The sequence below is a fragment of the Falco punctatus genome (assembly GCF_963210335.1).
Source record: "Falco punctatus genome assembly, chromosome: 4".
NCBI classification, from domain to species: Eukaryota; Metazoa; Chordata; class Aves; order Falconiformes; family Falconidae; genus Falco; species Falco punctatus.
Window position 1 is genome coordinate 7363984 of NC_137583.1, and position 20093 is coordinate 7384076.

The 20093-nt window shown below is 46.6% G+C and overlaps 2 long non-coding RNA genes across 2 annotated transcripts in view; one reads left to right on the forward strand and one right to left on the reverse strand.

The window, feature by feature from the left end:
* The window catches only part of LOC308063404, a 314414-nt gene extending 311484 nt beyond the window's left edge, over positions 1-2930 (reverse strand). The window contains exon 1 of the long non-coding RNA XR_013927953.1: positions 207-2930. This is a non-coding gene — a long non-coding RNA (uncharacterized lncRNA). The remainder of the gene's footprint in view (positions 1-206) is intronic.
* Positions 2931-2941: 11 nt separating this feature from the next.
* The window catches only part of LOC308063405, a 28645-nt gene continuing 11493 nt past the window's right edge, over positions 2942-20093 (forward strand). Inside the window, exon 1 of the long non-coding RNA XR_013927954.1 lies at positions 2942-18395. This is a non-coding gene — a long non-coding RNA (uncharacterized lncRNA). The remainder of the gene's footprint in view (positions 18396-20093) is intronic.

Genomic DNA, 20093 nt, shown 5'->3' on the forward strand with positions numbered 1-20093 from the left:
TGAGAAAAGGTCATTGACTGGTGTTGTAAGCCACTCCCCCCTGAAAAAACAGGAATGGGAGTCAGATTCTGAAAGAGAGTATCAGCTTGACTCTTTCCTCTTCCCCTGCTTCCTCCCACATGCCATTCAGGTGGCACGAAAAAGCTCTCAGTGGCTCCAAGCCCAAAGAAAGAAGGACATATTTCATTGTCCCTCACGAAATCTACCTCCATCGGTCCCTTATTCATCTCTCAGCAGGAAGCAGGGCTCGCCCTAAATAGAACCGAGGTGGGTAACAAAACAGGAAGATTCATTTCCTGTAGCACCACGGGGCTGGCAGGAGCAGTTCCCTGGCCTCAGCCATGCTTTCTGAGGACAGTCCTCCAGGGCGGCACAAGCAAACACATGAACTGGAGCAGGGGCCAGTTGCACTTGCCTGGCCTTGCCTTTCAAATACACTTTGTTAGGTGTGCTCCTTACACGCAGGTGTAGAAGTAGCGACACAGGAACACATCAGCTGCATCACAGTGCTGCAGCACAGCAGGGGATGGAGGCTATGAAATGAGTTTGGCAGCATGACACTCGGTCAAAGAAAGCAATGCACAACACACTGGTTTGTGTTGATTTCAAGTTCGCTTTTTACCAGCAACTTGGTGGTTCCTATGCGGTTTCATGTATGCAAAGAACAAAAGGGCATAAATACTCTATAATTTCAATGAAAAAAAAAAACCTCTCCCACTCAAATGCAAGGAACAATAAAGTTAAACTATGTAATTACAACCCCAGAGTACACATCTGTCTGTACAAAATACCCTCTAGTATAGTGACCAGTCACACAGAAAACCTGTATCCTGCAAATGCAACCGCCTGAGTAACATCAAGCCTAATTCAAAGACCATTACACAGAATATGAGCCTAGCTGTTGGTTTCAGTAGCTTTGGACCAAGCCACTCCAGCACATGAATAGTTTCACCATTTCTTTACTTGCAGAGGTATATATCTGTCTATTCAGAGCAGTGACAGCTGTTTAATATGGAACAGTGTTTGGAAAAAGCAAACATATCAGGGAGGAGGGGGACTGAAGGAATATTTACTTGGGGAAAGGAACAGGGGGAGAAAAGGAGAATTTTAACAGGGATGAAGATCACTGTTGTATAGATCCCTATCTGGCTTTAAACAACTTAGCTCCCAGGCCGTAACAGCACAGCTGCAACAGCACAGCTTCAGCGTTTGCAGTTCTTCCTGCCTTAGATCCTAAAGGTGAGGTTTCACAAGATGGTTAGTTCAAACTAAGACCTCATTTTATTTCAGCCCCCATCCTGTCCCCTGCTCCCCATAGCACAGCCTCACTTTTCCCCTGGGCCAGCTGCAACATTGATCTGATCCTCTGGGGAACTGCTTCATCTCCAAAAGACAGCAGCAAATAAGCTGTTAGAGAAACAGTTGTAGTTTTTGCCTGAGTGCAAGCAAAGCCAATTCACAGACAGGCAGGTGAGTAAACAAGTTTAGTTTTTGCATGGTAAAGCAGAGTTCTGCAGAAAGCACCAAATGTCATTCATTCACCTCCAGAATCATCCATCCTTCCTTGCTGCTTGCTGAGGGTTTTGCACACACTCAAGGAAGCAATGCTATAGGTAACGTTATCAACGTTCCTCTGCTGAGGAAACCATCATGCACTGACTTCAAGCTCAAACAAAAAGAAAATTGTGGCTGGGTCAGGCTTTCCGATTAATTTGACACCTTCATGGTCACCAAATATGATGTTTCAGGCAGGTGATATTCCCTGCTCAGTACTCAAGTCAGTCTGCCTCTCCTTCCAAGAGGCTGACAGTCACTAATGGTTATTCCTTTCTATAGAGCACTTAGAGCAACTGAGACTGCACCACTGCCTTGCAAGGGTCCCAGCGCATTTTTCTTGCGGCCAGCTCATTTCTACATGAGAAGGATGGAATGGTGAGCTGGCTCTTTGTGCACTCACTTTATCCAGAGGTCTGCAAGACAAGGAGGTCAGGGTGTGCAGGGAAAGGACAGCCAAGAAAGTTGCCAGAATTAAAAGATTAAACAATCAGAGTTGCCACCACAATCATTTGTTGCAAGGTAAAGCCTCAGCAGAGAGCTGCCTCTGTGCAATAAGAGCACATGGGATACAGGAAGGCAAGTACTTGGCCCTTGCTTTGCTTCAATTCCCTAATCCAGCACAAATGCATTTGGGGATTTATGGGTTTTTGGAGGATTCCAGCAAAGCTTAGGGCCTGTTCCTTGGGTTATTGTTTTCCCATCTGTTTCTCTTCATTTTATTCCATCACAGAGGCCCCATCGTGGGACACAAGAATGTGACCGGAACAATAGGCAGAACTCGCTGCCTCCAGGACTGCAGCGAGGGCAGAGCTGCCATTGCAGGACGGGAGCCAGCAGCTCCTATATTTAGCTCTTTCTTGCTTATTCCAGATCACATTTGCACCCCACACTCAAGAAGTCAGGAGGCTTTCACCGCACCACTGTCCCCCAAGCACCGCACATCCAGCAGGGCCCCTGAACATAAAACATTCATTTCCCTTCTAATAAATGCCAACAGGAAGACTTCCTGCTCCCTCTTCCCTTTCCAAATCCCTATTTTGACAGGTTTTTTTTTCTTCACATAAGCAAACTAAACAAAACCATCTTCTCCTCTGCAAGGCTGGCGGCCTCCGAGCAGCACCAGGACTCCACAGCTTGGACAGCACGACACTGTCTGTTGGAGCAGGGCCCTGCAAAAAGGCAGAAACGGGTGAGCTCGTTTCCCCCCTGTTTGAACCTGAGCTAGACTCACCAACCCACAGAGACCTGCCCCAAGCACAACACCTGAAGGCAGGACAGGTGAAGGATAACCAGTTGTGAGCACCCATCTGGCCTCGATTACCACCACAGCATGTGCCTATGTCTCTCAAACACAGTGGGTAGGGGACTGCCGAGCAAAAGCTCAGGCCTTATTGCAAAGCCCTCCTCAGCATGCCCCGAGGCACCTCTCTATCAATGTGAAGGCTGAGGGGGGGGTCTTGCCCTGCACGAAGCCAAGCTGACTGTGTGGAACCAACCGCAATGCTGTTCAGCACTTCGCTCACTTACATCAAAGCAAGGAGATCCCGCAGAGCAAGTGGAAAACCCATCATGTTTCCAGAAACACGTAACCTACAAGCTGTACCACTTGAAAATGATTCAATAATGGACAAGGCCTCTTTCTGCTGCTTCCACAAGGGTTGTGGAGTAGGACCGCTCTGCCCTTTGCCTCTCCAGTTCTACCAAAGGCTCTGGAGTCCCAGTGAGAGGTTTGAGCACACAGGTACACTTCTGGGCACCTTGCTGCCATCTATATTACTGCCTCTGTGTACCAGCACGTTTCCACACCCTGCCTTTTCTCCCGTAGGCATTCCCACCACTGCCAACTCCTCATTCCTCTCAGATGTGCCTCCCTGGAGCAGAAGAGATGAAGCTCAGACCCTTTGGAAGCTTTAGCTTCCACAAAGGCTATATCCCATAATATTCCATCCCATAATGGGGGTGGGGAACAGGACGGGACAGAAAGATGCACAGTGGTCTCCTTACCACCCCTTGTTCATGTACGAAAACGTCTAATCTCCTCTGTCCTCCTCACCAAAAAGAAAGCTTGTCCCTCACTGGCATTTCCAAGCCTGCTGCTCTCCCTTTCGCTTTTCACCCCTGAAGGATGCAAACCCTGTAGCCCATCTCCTTTCAGCTAGTTAGGAATGCAATGGTCAGAGATTCAGCATTAGCCAAATTCATCTGCAGGACACAAGCACCAATGCCAATTTTCATGCTATCCCTCAACTTTGTCTGCAGTTAGTCCCTCATTAGTCTGCAGCTGATTAATAAATGGCCATGTGACACATCCCTTTAAAGGACACAGGCACCTCCAAAGAGATGTTCCCCAAATAAAAGGACACCTTTCCACCCACCAATCCAGTCCCATGGCATGTAAGGCAATACTTTTGTATTGACACATCATTTCCTCCACTTGCAGAGCCAAAAGGCTTACAAGACACCAAACAGTCCTTGAGAATCACAGTATACAGGCAGAGACATACACCAGGGAGGACTACCCAGGTCAAAGCCCTGTGAACAGATAGCATCATTTCATAACCAACCCTCTTCAAAAGCTGATAAAACTCTCTCCACCAAGCAACTTGATCTCATTCTGCCTCTACAGGAAGATGTTCTGTGTCTTAGCACCACAGTAAATGGGAAACACTTGTATTTTCAAACCTAGATTAATAGCAGGTCCTCACCAGTCTTACACCACCCTCACCTTTTAATTCTCAAAGCTGTTCCTGTCTTCTCATCTGATCTTCCATCTATTCAAAAGAAAAAGGAGTAAAAAAGTTGTTCTCCTAGAAGTCAGATCCAGTCTATCTCCCTGAAGATACAGAGCATATACATCCTTTCAGGGAGCCATAGAAAAATTGTGACCTTTTCTGGATCCCAAGGAGAGATCTGGGTCCTCAGCTTTGCTGTTCCCCCACCGTCAGCCATCAAACCCCAAGGAAATCACTCATGTCCCACAAGCACAGCTGGGCAGCAAGGCCGGCCCAGTGACACAGCTGCTTTACAACAGGGCACAAGGCACAAGACGATAAAGACAAGTAGGCGGCAGGGAAAGAGGTGGTATTGGGCTTAACAGAGCCTTGCAGAGCACAGACAGAGAATAACAAGCAGACATATACTACCAGAAGCTTTAAATAAGTAAGGATTATAACTTTACAGATAAGTGCAATCAATGCATATGCACAAACATTTGCGGTCAACAGTGTAATTTCATCTCCAGCTGAATGATCCACTGGGTACACATGTTCAAACGTGCACACCACCATTACTGCTCAGCTAAAAATCCTTTCCCATAAAGCCACACAGACTCCCTTGGGCAGAGGCCAAGCAGTTAAATAAAAAAAAGTCTATCCAAAGTAAGAACTCTTCAGAGACATTTCACCATCTGGAAAGAGGAGGGGGTCTTACTCTGAGAATGCTTGGAGAGCCCGACCTACTGCGGTTAAACACGTGCCTCATCCAATGTTAATTCCCGGGGAACAGCATCACATCGTTCCCACCACCTTATACAGCGGGACCTGCAGTGAGCAAATGGGCCTGATTCCGCTCCTCTCTCCGGACAAGAGCATACAGCCAGAGCCCAAGATGGGCTGGCAGCTGGCCATTCGGCATTTGCTTTTTAGTGAGACCAGACTCGCAGTATTGTTGGTGACAAACAAAAGCCATTGCTGTTAGCGTGGGCTTCTTCATTTCCTTTTATTATATCCCCACCCATGTCATATAAATAAAGCTGCAGTTAGCTTCCTTCGAAGCACTGGGGCAGTAGAGATTGTACTGCACTTCAGGAGGGAGCACAGCCACAGCCAGTGTGAGGGCACTACCTCCTTCCACCATTCCCTGAAGAGACTGGGCACTCCCAACAAACTGGAACAAGCGCTTAGAGCAAAAAAAGATCACAGGACCCTGCTTTCAAAAAGCCTTTGATATGAAAGCTGGGCTAGGACAGCAGTGGTCAGAAGAAATTAAGTAGGACATAGGACTTGGCTCCATTCACAGATCTGCCCCAGGAGGCTGTGTCCTGTTAAAAAGTAGCATTTTAGATGGCCATATAAAATCTCTGTATTTCATAGTCACATGAGGTCTATTTCCTGGTAGGCCTCCAAGAGTTCAGCTAGGCAAAGGCACCACCCATATGGATGCAATTGCAAATGAATGACCTTGGAGTGATATGGCCCAGGAGAAATTAACACATCCAGTGGGAGCTCTCATGCTATTCCCTTTCTGCCGAGGGACACAAGGCAACATGGAGTAGCACAGAAAGTCTCATTTGGCAGAACTCAACCTGTATCAGGGCTCTGATCCCTACTTTTCACTCAAGGCTGGCCCAAGCAAGTCTTGGTACATCCACCCCTCTTGCTGTGGCAAGCCGAAAAGAGAAACACCTCTTTAGAGGTGAGAGAGGAGGCCAAAACCCACTGCCTTAAAGCTCAGAACACATCACCAGTCAGTGTCCTCGGTCCCTGAAGAGAGATGCCCCTGAAGCAGCTCCACCTTCAAAAAGCATCAACCCAGTAGAAGGTCCAGGGGTAGAGGAAGAACAACAGGGCACAGTTCTCATCCCTGTAGGACAGCATACAGCTAGACACAGGCAGCCAATGGACCAAGCATTATTCAGCACAAACAAAAAAAGCTCTTTGCAGGCCCTGCCTCACAGCTGCTTATCCATATTCCAACCTTTTCACCCCAACAACCCTTCTGTATGAGAGTGATGGGGCCCATCGTTTTTACACACTTCCTCTCACCACTCTTCTGTTCCAACACCCTTAGCCCACCCACTCCCACTTGCTATAAAGCCGACTACTTCCTTCACAGGATCCCCTCCCTGCAAAAGAAAGAATCTCTTGTCTGGACACAAGTTTCCTGGATGTCATCTGACCAGGACGGGGAAGGAGGAGAGAAAGGTCTTCCTCCAGAGCACAGGGATGGAATTGGTTGAAGCAGCTCCAATCAATCGGGCTGCAGTATCTGAGATGGTATTTTGATTCCAGTCCTACAGCAAGAGACAGCACAAGGCCAGGCGAGGGCAGATTACATGATCTCTCAAAGCCGCCTTTCACTACAGCACAACACGTCCTCTGTGTTATTAGAGGGCTTTTTTGGACTGAATGAAATAACACTCTACAGCTCTTGATTCCTACCTCAGGGCACCAACAGCATCTCTCCTGCCCATCTTTCTCCAGGGAGGAGATTAAACATCAGAAATGAATCAAAATGCACTCAATCAGGCAAGGCAATCTGCCAAAGTAGCAAAAAGGAAGGGAGGCAGGGAGATAAGGTACCTTGGTACTGAAGTGACCTGTTTAAATGCTGCTGCTGAATGCCTGGCTGCTGGATCTCTCCAAGACTACGAGAAACAGAGGAAGAGAACACAGAAGTGGGAACTTTCCTCCTACCCTGGAGGATGGGGATGAATCTACATAATTTCTCAAGCATCAGCTGCTCTCAAGGAAAGGGGCAGACTCAGCTGGAAAAGCTGAAGACCCAGTACAGGGCTAGTCCAGCCTGGTTCTGGGAACTGAGATCTGGCAATGATCTAGAGAGGCGAATGAGACCCAAATGTGTGCACTATTTCAGGAACTGAGGAAAATGCACCCCTCTCAGTCCAAGACATTACACAGGTCCAAGGGGCTTTGGGAAGTCCCAGCCCAAGAGATGGTCTCAGAGCAAAGGTGCAGAGATCAAGCCTTCAGACCCCCTAGGCTCTGACGGGTGTTTCCACTTTCAACAGCAGTAACATAGCTTGAGCCAGACCCTTTGGCCACAGAAGCACAAGCTGCTGGGGTTGGAAGCAAGAGAGGCTGTTTTAGTGCCTCTCTGTATTTTAGCCACATTAGGCCAAAGACAGCTGGAGTCTGGGAACGATTCCTATTGTGCTACCATGTCAGAGTCCTGCTCTGAACCAGAACTCTGCTGTGCTACAGTGCTTTGCACACACAGAGAAGGCTTTCCTCCCTTAATAGCATCTGCCTGCACTGGGCATCTGGGTAACCTGCAAGCCACAGCATCCATGCTGCAGAGGGAATCTGCCGACACTCAAAAGAGCAGAAAGCACTGCAATGCCTTGTCAAGGGTGCTTGAAACCCTAACCTCCTCAGAAATCCTGTGCCATCAGGGTGTCAGGCTGGAGAGCACAGGTCAAAGTTCTCAGAAACAGGTTGTTCACGGTATCACCTCTATCTTCATGTTAAGCAGCAGCAGGTAAACCACAGCAGGAAGTGAGATAGGAAGGTGCAGCAGAGAAGCACCAGAAACTATGACAGAAGGACAGAAAAACTGCACCAAGAACTAGAGAAGCAAGCTGTGGGTCTCTGAAAGGCATACACACACTCATACACAGCCGTAGTTTCTTGGACTGTTTATCAAGCTCAGGAAGGAAGAGGGATCAGTCTGCCAGAAAGATCAGAGATGCTGGGGCTGTCATATGACACTCCCTTTAAGAAACAAAACCCACAGAGTATGCACACACAGACAAAGAGGAAGCTACAAGGAAAGCCTTGAAAACAGCAGAGGAAACCTTAACCCCACCCCAGAGGTGCTATCTTTAACTAACCCCCATCCCAGAAGCTAATGAAAAGCACAGCCAAGCTTACATTACTTCAGGCAGGCAGGGGACAATTTTCTGTACTCTCCTGGCCCCTCCTGCCCTTATAACATAGTCACTGGACCAATCCTCTCTTAGCTCGGCTATATGAAGGACAGGGAGCCCTGTCCAGTTCCAAGCCTTTCCTAAGGGTGCTCAGCTCCTTTTGGAAAAAACACTTCCTATGCAAGTACACAGACATGCCAAATACCCTTTCCTCATTCCCAGGAGCTTTGACTCCAGCTGGTGTGGAAATCAGCAGTCAATAAAGCTACTGGCTGTGGACCCAACTAGAAACGGAGGAAGGTCTGGGCAGCATGACGACTGTACCCTGACCTAGGCAAGACAGTTTGCCTCTTATGCTGTCAGTAAAGCCCAACACAAACTCCTCATGCAACCCTACCCTGTTTACAACCGCTGCAGAAAAAGGGAAGAACCCCCTCAGCGGGTTGTTAAGAGGACATCAGGGCATGGCTGAGACTCCCATGCCTGCAGCCACAGGGACACCCGTGGAGGGGGGCCAGAGTGGGAAACACATCACAAGAATGATACAGCATCAGATGCTCTCCTGCTCTGGTTTTTAACCACTCACACATGAAGCCCAGATGGTTTCCAGAGTGAGGGAGAAGGGTGTGTTGCTTATACAAGCAATGCCATATTTCAGTAAATATCATATGCCATCCAGACATTCTGGACTGGATCCAATTTCCGTTAGGCTTTGCTCAACTGGGGACCTGGCTCCTCCAGCAGACAGCAAACTCCATTCGTGCTAATGCATGTCTAAGGCAGACATGTCTCAGGCAGACACACATTTTTACCAGATGATCCCTGTTACACCTGGCATGAAGAGAGGATTTCCAATGTTCAGCCAATCAGCCTCTGCTTCCAGGCTCAGCTCAGACAGAAGCGAGTTAACTCTTCCTCACCAGCACCATGCAGAACTGTGCGGGCTGCAGCAAACTCCTTCTCACCTCTGGAGATCTTCAGAGTCTCCTCAGGTTCCTTTCATGTGCTCCATCTCAAAACATCATGTGTGTACCTGCAAGCTAGGAAACACCTAGTCTATTTGGTAACTGTCACAAAAGACACAATACAATTGATAGTCTTCTGAGATGAGGTGTTAAAGTCTCTTTGTAATATCAGATGGAAAAGAATATCTTAAGTTCTTTTCTTAGGTCCTTTTCAAATGATAATCACTAAACTTGTCTTTAAACTAGCAGGGAAGAGCAGAAGTAGGAGGCATTTCAACAACCACCTCTCTAACAGTTTAAAGAAATGAGGGAATTCTCTAGTAAATATAGTCCCAGGACAGACTTGTCCTTGCTACAAAACACTTAAACACAATTTTAAAAAAGTGTCCCCAGTCCTGATTACTGCTTGCTGCACTAGGATGTTGGAGGCCTCTATCTATCTGGCTTCAGGATCTTACACTAGCCAAGGCAAACAAGGCCTCATCTGAGGAATGCTTGCAGGCACACTCTATAGCTGGACTCACCATTTCAGGACACAGTACTCATGTGAGGACATGAGGACAAATACGTGTCCCTCAACCTGCCAAGGAGCAAACATGACCATGAAAGAGCAGCAGTGACAGGAATCAACAAAACAAGGCAGGAATCATTCCCCCAAAGAACCAGCCTATGTTTTCTCTGACCAGAACTTCAGTGCCTACTTTTCTTTCAGAAAGCACAGCATATCTTCCAGGACGCTTTACCGCACCCTCCCCTTTAGAAATCAAGTAAAACTCTCACAGGCTTGGCAGAGAGAGGCTAGGTGTCTGGCTCGCTGGCAAAAAGACAAAAGCAGGGCTCCCCTCCTACAGCCCATATGCATGAGACACACTGGAATGGACAACAACTTTGCTGAAGCCAAACCAGAGACTTGATAGCATTTATTTTTCTGGCATTTATTTTGGACACCCAAGCCAAAAAACGCACACTCTCATGAACCAGGGTGGTGTGGGTTTAACACAAAAACAGTAGAAAGGTTTGTTCCACTGAAGCTATGGGTTTAGTTGGGGTTTGCCAGCATTAAGATATAGATCACAGCACAAAAGCTGGAGTGGTTGTGCAGCCGCTTCCTCCCTGCACACATCTAATGGGCTGAAGCAGCAGGTGGGCACTGATAAAGTCACAGCATGAGGCACTGCTGAAGCTGTTTTTGCCTTCTTAAGGAGCACTGATATCAAGTCTGCAGAGCCTCTCAAGCTCATTTCTTTGCTTTTCTGTGACTTCCTAGCTCATGGCTGAGCATGTTTCCTCTTCCCAGCCCTCTTCCAAGACCCTGTGTAATAGATAATCCCTGCCTTCTCCCTGGTGTTGCATCTAAGCTCCCAAACAAAAGGAGACATGTCATCCAGAGTGAAGCCTCAAATAAACTTTTCTGTCTGGAAGTAAAGAAGTTTACCTTAAAAACCCAAAAGAGGTTATCCAATATATAAAGTGGCTCTCACAGATCAAAGCTCCAGGCAGGTCAGGCTCAGCCTATGAGCAGAGGCATCCATGAACTCCATTTTCAGCTGTTATACTGCTGAGAATAGATGACCATCCCTACAACAAGGAAGAACAAACCAAAAAAATGCTCTTAAATCAGACCGGCTGGTGACATACTTCTCAAAAACTCTGACAAGCTGCAACTATTGAGTTTTATAGCATACACACACATCAGCATGCTGTGGGGCACCTCTCCAGTTACTTCTGTGGCTTCCTCAGTACCCTGGAAGCTGATGCTGGCCTTGTTCAGACACTTTGCTCAGTCTTCTTGCAAGCTCTGTGTGTCTGTGTACATCTCCCACATCTACTCCTTCTTTGGGGCTCATGCTGCAAATCTTGGTATTGCTACAGCAATTTCCCAGTCTAATCACATGCCTTGTTGCATTACCACAGCAGTGATAGCTGGTTGAACCACACACCACATCCTTGCAATTGTTCCTATTACTCACAATTGACTTATTTATTAAATTTCAGCTTGCCGAGCCTTGCCAGAAGATGAGCAAGATCCCTGTCACCCCTCCTTGCTGTTGATCAGAGTGGCAGAGGGCAGGTGAGTAGGCTGTGAGTTTCAGCTGTGAAACAGTCCCAGCAGTTTTAGAAGGGCATGCTTTCTCCAGTAGCCAAGAACCCTTGCATTTAAACACCAGAGCTCGAGTCCTGGGAAGTAAACTCTTGAATTGCAACAGAAATTAAAAGGGAAAGTAGATGCAAATGAAGCCTAAATTAATTCATGATTTTAAAGCAGACAAGTATTTCCACAGACAGCGTCAGCTGAAGTCCCCACATGCAGGCCTCTCTCTGTACCCACCTTCCCTTGCATCAGAGCAATCCATAACAGAAAAGCAAAGTGCCTCCAGATGCAAGTAACTCAACTTATGGGGGATTTCCCAGGCCTGGAACAAACAGCCTGATGGCTCCTGGCTGCTTCGAAGGCCTAACCCACCATCTTGTGCCTCACAAGCACTCCTCTGACAAAAGACTTTGACTCCTTGCTTTCAAAGGGGAACAAACAGAAGGCAAGTTCAGACAAGGCTCATGGCTGCTTGCCCAGCCAGGCCTCAGCTAGTCCTTCATAGTAAATATTTGTTCTTAATTACAGTGCCGTTTGCCCCGGGAGCTTGCCTGCAATCTGTAGGAGGGAGGGGGATTATGTTGTTGATAGGTAAATAATAGCTCTTTCATCCAGAGGACCCAGCACATTCTCCAAAGATGAAAGCCTCCTGAATACTTTCCCCATAGGTTAGGGTAAGGATTTTAAATCTTTGTCCCACTCGGGGGCATGCCAAAGCCTCCCCACAGTAGGTTGAGAGAGGGAGATCGGGGCTTCACTGGGACAGCTCCCCCACCAGCCTTGCTGGGAGCAGGAGTCAAGTGGGACAGATTCAGTGCTAGCAACCGGCAAAGCTGGTGTTAGGCTGGGTCTGGTCTGCCATTGTAAGGCGGAGCAAAGACAGAGTCTGCTGCTTACTGGCAGCACCAAGCACATGCTGCTCTGCCATAGTCTGTCATCCCTGGCCGTCACACTGAGATACTGAAGCCAGGTGGCTGATGTTAGATGGAGCCAGGAAGAAACTCCATCCCCTCCTGGTCCCCAAGGCCTGCTCCTGCCCAGCAGACGGCCATGCTCCTTCATGGCCAGCTCCTTTATAGGGAGCTCCCGAGGGCCTGGAGCATCTTCTAGGGAAGGGCTAGGTGCTGCCCAAGCACAGAGCAGCCACATGAAGCAATCCCACAGACGACATAAGGGAAAGCAGCCAGTTCTCACTCTCCCCAAAAGCCTACAAGACTGAATTTTGATCTTCTTGCACGCAGCTTCCAAAATGTCAAAAATGCAAATATTTATCAAATGTAAGTGAAATGGCCAACTTCTGCTCTCTCCGAGGAGGAGGTGAGAACTGACTTCCTCCCATCCACCATGAGAAAACCTATCTGACCCTCTGGGAGGCACTGAAGGAACACAAGCGTGCCCCTTCTCCCCAGGCCACCTAGCTAATGTCACTGCTAAGGTGCCCAGTATCTCAGTCAGAGCCAAACTAGCTCCAGCCCCAGAACACATTGTTTTTCTTCTTTATGGAATAAATGGGTAAACAAAAACAACAACAAAAGACACCCACCACAGGCAATTAAAATCAGCATCTACCCTACATCTGCTACAGCTCCTACATTCCTAATCCATTCCTAGTTACCAAGCCAAGCACAGAGAACAGAGGATAAATGCTTGTAAACACAAGAAGTGAGAGGAGCCTTCAAAGAGCAGGCCCTGAACTTTGGGGAGAACCAGACATGCAGAAGTCTGACACCATAGTATTTAAAAATCCAAGATAGACTGCACTCCTTTCCTCCCACATTCAGGCTATCATTCACAACAATTTTTTTTGTGTGTCCCAGCTAGGCAGGAGCAGCCACAGAGATACTACACTTTTAATGCCCAGGAAAGCAACACAAATCCTCCAGCACCACCTCTGCTGCTTTCCTCCTCCTTGTCTTATTTACAAGTAGATTTGCTTGGCTTGGTTTTGTTCCTCTTTCCAAATATCACCCAAGAATTTATTTTTTCCCTCTAAACTCTGCTTAAAAAAAAAAAAAAAAAAAAAAAAAAAAAACACCCAAAACCAACAGTGCCATACCCTCCCCCCAGCTGTAACAGACTGGTCTGAAATCTGCTGCCAGAATGCAATAAATATTTGTACAGTTCCTTTGTAACTTCATTCATCTCTCTCTACTGCAACATTTGAATCATTTAGCATTTTTCCCTGTTACCCAAGGTCTTCAAGTTCCTAGACAGAGATTTAACGAAGCCTCTGAAAACAACCAGTCCAATATCCTCTACTAACACCCCTCCTAACTCCTCTATTCACAATGAGCTGGAGTTTTTCAGCTTGACCCGTATATGAAATCAGCTGTGGTGTGAGTAGTGGGAAAGAGAAAGATTTGTTCCACGCATCCTCCCCTCCAGTCCCAGGACTTGTAGCTGGGCTTTTACACAAGCCCCAACAAGGAACACTTTAAGACAACTATTTCATTGCATTTTGCCCAGTGAAGGACAGCACTGGAGCTATGGGACCAGAAATGGAGCTAGTGTCAAGTCTTTCCTCTGGTATGTTGCCATGTCCTACCCACCTGATCTCTTTATTACATCCTTTAGATGTTTACTTTGCTTCCTGCCACTAAATTCGTCAGACAGGCTTCCTTGCTATTATGGCAGTTATAAGGTACATGGTTAGAGGCACATTTTATAGTATGCCTAAACAAGGAATTAATCCTATAAATCTATGTAAGAAACAGTACATTTAGAACAAGAAGCCAACAAGGAGGGAAGTTTTGAAAGGCCACTTTCAAACAACCCTCCTTTATCCCTGACTGAGACTAAACCTTTAACACAACAGTCTGCCAACAAGCCCCAAACTATCTAGACCCTCCACCGGTAAAAGAAAAAAAGACACCTTAAAACCAAAAGCACCATTAGGTCTCTCTTGCTTCCCCAGGGCCCAGTCCTGAGCAGTCCCGAGCCTTCCAAACCCAGATAGCCAGTTTACAACCTTGTAAAAGATGGAAGAACTTGGATGTGGGGTTAATACACATTTTTCCTTTTGAAGGGGGGTAGGCAGCCAGGGAGCATAAGCAAGTTTACATATAAAGGGTTGAAATGGAAAGAAAAAGTTTTCCAACACAACAAATTACTTTCAGATTAATGGTTTTTCTTTTCCTGATACAGGATAAACTACCTTAAAAATACTAGCAAAGATGAAGCATGTTTCTCCTAACTCTGTTCTCTAACAGAGATGCAGACTACTACCAGGGAAGCAGAGATCAGGGTTGAACAGATTTCTCACCAAAACCTGTAAGCCTGAAAACAGCAATCAGGCAATAGCAGCTACCAGTAACTTCTTGAATGAACTCACCTTGAGACCAAAGTACAAAGCCCAGGCTCTTGATCCTTACAAGTCCCTTGAAATAATGATAGGAAGGATACACATATATTTAAGTTAATTCATTCAAAGTTTAGGTGCACACCCCCTTATCTTTGGCTATACAGAGCATAAATATTCACCAGGGAATGGAGCAGGGCAGGGGAGACCAGAAGAAACACTACACATCTTGTGAGTCACAGCAAGCCATAACAGAGGATTCATTAACTGGATTCAGGTGATCCTATTAGCTTTGCAATTGATGCACATCAGGCTGCAGAGTAATTAGGGCTGTAATTCAGAAGGATTTGCCAGAACATTTTTTATTAAAACACAGTTGTTGTTAATCAGCCTGACTAAAGTCTTCAGAGCTATTAGCCTGCTGCACAGAAGTCATAATTACTTCATCCACTGGGGAAGAAGGCATCAAAGAAACCACCTGGGATCATCTGCAGGTCTAGAGGACCAAAGGAAAGCCAGGGAATTCAATGGGACATCTCCCTTTGGCATCACCACAGGCTTTTGATCAGGTTTCCAAGGGGAGAACTTGGGAGGCCAGAGGAGAATGTAAGAACATCAAGCCTACACAGGAAGGATTTGCCATCGGAAGTATGCCAAGGCAACACCCAGATGTATTAGTTGACTCAGAGTTACTGCATAAGTCCTAATTGCTGCCTAAAAGTTTAGTGGTCCACCTGAATTACATGATCTCTATCTGCTGAGGATGTTTGGCCACCCTGCAGCATCTCACAGAAACAGGGCCCATATTTCCTCTTTCGGAGGCAGAGCATTTTTCAGTGCAAACAGACTTAACCACTCCAGAGAGGGGCAAAAGGCAAGCATTTCCTACCAGAGCAGCGGAGTGTGATCAGCTCCTGGGTTTCTCAGTGTACGCCTAGCTGTGGGAACAAAAGGACACATCCCAGCTTCAGTCCCTGACCTCCCTTCCACCAGGTTAAGGCAAGCTTGGTTCAGGTGACGGAGAACTGGGCTCAACAAGTCTGGCCACAGGACTGTGGAGTGAGGTATCTGGGTACCTGCTGTCTTGCCCTGCTCTGCTTCCACGGACATGACACACACAGCCCCATATGACAGCAGGAGGGCAGAGACACCAACAGAGGCAAGAGAGTAAATTACTTCCCTCTCCAACCAGACTTGGTGAGTGTAGGGCAGGGGCTCTCTGAGTCAGACTGTCCCTCCTCTGCCACTAGCGCTGCCCATTCCCCTTCCTAATGCCGTTTGCTCAGAGGTTTACTACTAGTACACAGAACATCCTTTTGCAGTTTCATCCCCACCATACCAGCTGGCAGGTCCAACTGTTAGACCACAAGACCACACTTTAATAGTTCCTGTGCATCCGAGTACTCCGTAAGAAACCCTGCCAGACTCTCCAAAACCCAACACCCTCACACCCATATTAAGCAACATAGACCGTTTATCAACAGTCTAAAGGGAAGCTCAGAAAGGAGAACATGATAAAAGAGCAAGTGGAAATATGCATGTACACACAGGCTGTGAGGATGCAGAAATAACATTAGGGCAATAACAAGCAGCCAGCCCTCACCACAAGCTCTGGAAGGGAGGAGATCTGCTTATAAACCAGGCACCCTCAGAAGATACTTTGACTTGTAGACTCTGGAGAGCCAAGACACCGATGCATTCTGCTTTGTCCAAGGTTTCTAAATAACTGATCTGATGTACCCCTGAACCACCTGCCTCGGTGCCCAGCCTGGGCTTGCTTCAGTGGGAAAAGCACAGCTGACTGCTAACAGGGTCTCCCTCAGATATGTCCTGCTTGGATGCAAAGCACAGAAAGCATAAAGGAGTTTCTAATCAGTGAAGTGATGTACTTCTGAAAAAGAGTATTCTGTTTTAATAAGCAAGCTAAATGAATATGTTAAATATCTTACTGTTCCAAGGGGATGGGATAGGGGAGATTTTGCCAGCTTCTCCTCCTTGAGCACTTCAAACACTTTAGCCCATATGCCCTACAGGGAAGCTTGTACGGTGTCTAAACCTAATGTAGGTTTTACATCATTAGCCTCATACAACACCTAGCACAGGACTAATGATGTAATGCAAATAATTAAACATAAAATCACAGTTGGCAGTTGACAGAAGAAGGGAGTTGGTTGGAACAGCTCATAGTGACAGTTTGTTCTCCCTTTGCCCTAATTCAGGTTGGAGAAGTGAAAAGTGCTGTCCTGCCTGGCAGGATCACAGTGCAGCAGAGACAAGGACCCCTCCAAATTTCCAGACCAAACAAACTGCTTGTTAACTGTCTGACCAACTGCAAAGGGGATAACTGTCTGGCTCTGATCTGCTGGCATCCTGCCAAAAGGGGTTAAAAAATCCCACAAAAAACAAATGAAAAAAGTTCCAAAGACTTCAGAAGTCTTCTCCAAATAAAAAGATTAATAAAAATAGATGTGATCTTCATATAACATCAATGCTGAGCTTAACTAAACATTTGCTCTTTTGCAGTTGGACACTAGAGCTTGGTGTACAATTTGGAACCAAATGCTCATCAGATGATTTAGGCCCCTCACCAGTCTACAAATTAGCTATGAACAGACTTCAGTTTTGGTGACTTTACTCATTATGTTCAATTACTCAGTGTTTGGTTTACATGAATATATTTCAACTAACAGATAATTCACAAATTATTCCTTTGGTTGCTCAAATCACATGGTGACTTTCAAATATAAGATCACCTAAATCGCCTATTAAATTTGGGTTCCAAGTGGAAACAGCCTTACGGGACCTGATTTTCTAGACACTGTTTATGGAGTATCTCACCACTGGTTTTGGGGGAACTTCCACTGTCACTTTTTAAAATCTAGGCCAGATTTCTTTTTTATTTTAAATTTGAAAGTCATGCAAAAGTTTCCAAATTACAGAGCCCCATTCTGCAAACACTGCTGAGAATAAACTACTAACATTCCCATGAAACTCTTTAAGAAGTGCTGCATACACAGCCAGAAGCCCTATGTGCTGTTTCCTTTTGAATCCTTCTGAGTTCCTTCTCTCCCTGAAGGCTTCATGGAGCTCTACTGGACATAAATAAAAAAGTTAAATAACATTTCCTTTTCTGGTACATCACACCAATTGATACTTGACTCACAGACCTTCCAGGCCTAGAATATTTTGCATTCTTGAGGGAGTATGTCTCCAAAATGAAGTCTTTTATATATGTTTTCCTGTTTACACTTCCATTGTGTTGCAGTAGTAGTTTGCATTTTTTTTCCCATGCAAAGCAAGAAGCAGTTTCAATTAACAAATTACAGATTCCTGCAAATATTCTCTACTTGGGGAGGGTAAAGGAGAGGTTTCTGGGGCAGAGAAAGAATAAAATAACAGAGTAAGGGTTATAAAACTGAAAAGCAAATAGGTTAAGTGACTTCTTATAAATCCCTTGCACAGAAGGCACCTGTCTTCCAGCAGGCACAGCAGCAGGCACGTCAAGCAGCCAAAGGGGATACAATGAGACCCGATGGCAACTCAGGAGCCATGAGGCTTGCTAAAAGCCATTGGCCTTTATCAGAAAGGCATGCCAGCAGCAGAACCACCAGTTCCTCTTAGTCTGTGTCTGCAGGAAACACGATAAAAAACTTCACCAAAATATAAACAAGGAGTCAGGACTTGCTAGCTTGTTATTTCACACAAAGCTGTGCCACAGGGGTGCTGCCTGGGATCACGTCCCTACTGACGAGGGTACTGAAAAAAGTGGAGGGCAAGGATGGCATCCACCCTAAACCGGCTCTCAGTGCTTATTTTGGAGCCACACACCTGAAGTCGTGTTTAGAGCCAGGAAAGAGGAAGACATACAGGCTAGAGGTAAGCTGTGCTCTCCATTCAAAGCTTTGCTTTGGTCACTAGGAGCATGTGACTGCAGCTAATTACAACTGGCTTTCTGCTCTTTGGTGGTGGTTGTTGCTTCGTGTTCTTGTCAGCAGTGACTGTTAATAGAACACACAACAAAACTCCCTGCTTTCCCCACTGTGCTCTTCCAAACATGGCAGTTCACCCAAACCCCAAGGCTAGGTGCTCACTCAGGAAAGGCCTCCACTTTCTGTAAACTGGTTACTTCCACCAAAACTGCCTTGGTAGCAAGTTTAATCAATGAATAATGCTCTAAGGAGAAAGGAGACAAGTGAGAGTTTGGCATAAAGCATCCACCCTGTCCTGCTCACTAACACCAGTCCCTCCCAGTGCTGCAAAGAGCATTTACCAGGGCTGCCCGAGAGCTGGACCTAGAAGTCAGCCTGTCCTGAAACCCCACCACAAGATCCTTCTGTGTGCTCTGCACCTCCTCTCCTCTTTAGGGCTTCCCAAATGGCAGGACGCTGCTCCCTGCACTTTTCCAGGGGATACCTTCCCAGGTGGGGAAGGCTACGGATCAGGAGTCCAGCAATTGGGTACTCTGGCATGACACCTTATGCCTAAAGCAGGCCTTGGGAGAAGAAGGTTGGGCCATGAGGTGAAAGCTGGTTTGTTAAAAGCTCAGAGCTCAATCTTGCTCTGCCAAAACCAGAAAATTGGTGGCTCAGTCCAGCGTCTGCTCATAGCCTGTGCAAGATGTCCCTTTCCATCCATCTTCTGCCTAGCTGAGCACCCTGTGGTGGGTGGGTGCCTTCCACAGCCAGCAGCACAGGGACTCCCCTTCCTTCAGCAGACCAGACCCCAACAGGACACACAAAACAGGAGCTCTTGAATCTGTCTTCTTTCTGCAGCAAGCCTAAACTCTCGCTCCAGTACTTCCACCTTCCCAAACTCTAGTGCCTCACCACACCAGTCAGGCCTTTGCTGGAACACTTACCCCCTCAGCCCCACAGCTCTTCACTGCAGGGTATGTGTCATCTGTAAAGGGGAAAATATCACTCAGCAGCACCTGGCACAAAGGATCAACATGCAACTACCCATGCTAGTAAAGGACTCTGGAAGAAAACTATAGACAAGGGCAGGCTTTGACCTGTGTGAAGGAGTGGAGCATCAGGCAAGGAGGAGAAGACAGCAAAGGCAGCAAAATCCAGTGAGCTCAGCAACCAGGCACAGCATTTTAGCAGCAAGCATGGAGTGCCACAGTCAGTGTTTCCAGACCTGACTGGAAACCAGGCAGGATTAAAGCTCCACTTATAAAATTACAAGGTTAATAGATGTTACAAGCACGTTACCAGGTGTCATGACTTGCTGGAAGCATATCCCAGAAGATAGCAGAAGCAATTACAAACACTCTGTTCACTATCCAGCTGCATCAACCACCTGTAGGCACTACTTAGCAACCCTTTATCAAAGTAAACAACACAAAGGAGGATCTGGTGTGTCCACACCACTGTGTATGTCCTCTGAGCCAGCCCTGCTCCCTGACAAAGTTCATCTTAAACAGAACCCAAGTGCATCAATTCTTTTAAAAAAAAGCAAACAAAAACCAACCAAACAAAACCACAACAAAACACAACAAAAAAAGCCCCCACCAAACACAAACACCACAAAAGATACAAAAAAAAACAAACAAAAATACCCACCATACCAGCC